Source organism: Octopus bimaculoides, chromosome 4, assembly GCF_001194135.2.
Source record: "Octopus bimaculoides isolate UCB-OBI-ISO-001 chromosome 4, ASM119413v2, whole genome shotgun sequence".
Taxonomy (NCBI): domain Eukaryota; kingdom Metazoa; phylum Mollusca; class Cephalopoda; order Octopoda; family Octopodidae; genus Octopus; species Octopus bimaculoides.
Genome location: NC_068984.1, coordinates 19524562 through 19525172, shown reverse-complemented (window position 1 = coordinate 19525172; position 611 = coordinate 19524562). Strand labels below are relative to the sequence as shown.

Below are 611 nucleotides of genomic sequence, written 5' to 3'. Positions count from 1 at the left end.
AGCTGTTACTCACCAATGTGTCTGACTTGATACCATGTACAATGCTTTTACTAATTGTTTTAGATGCTTGTGTAGTCACAAGCAGACATAGACATCTTCATGAACCTTCTCTTGACCTAGTGGGACATCTGGGCTGTAATAGCCAGAAGAAAAGAAGGCTACGTCAGCACTAAATTAGTACACACTTTTCAGTGGTGTCAACTGGAGAAACTTAGAGTAAAACTTAAAGTATAATGCATTGCCTTGTCTGCGAATCAGTAGCACAACTCTTTGATCATAAGTATTACACTCTAACCATCAGGCTATGCATCTTTGTAGGGCTTGATATGTATGTGTGTGTGTGTGTGTGTGTCATTGTTCAGTTTTATTTCAAGATTTCTTGCCAATAGGGAAAGAGCCAGTTTCTAACCTATATTCAGAGCTCATTCATTGGAATTTCAACATCAACAACAGGGTATTTTACAAATGTATGTATGTATGTATGTGCACATTTACAAATTCATACATAAATCCAAATACATGTAAAATAGTTATGTGTGTTTATATCTATCTATCTATCTATCTATCTATCTATCTATCTATCTATCTATCTATATTATATAATATGAATG

General features: G+C 34.4%; 1 protein-coding gene across 10 annotated transcripts in view; it reads left to right on the top strand.

Annotated features, from left to right (window-relative positions):
• The window catches only part of LOC106881484 (nesprin-1), an 811219-nt gene that overhangs the window by 452880 nt on the left and 357728 nt on the right, over positions 1-611 (top strand). The window lies entirely within an intron of this gene.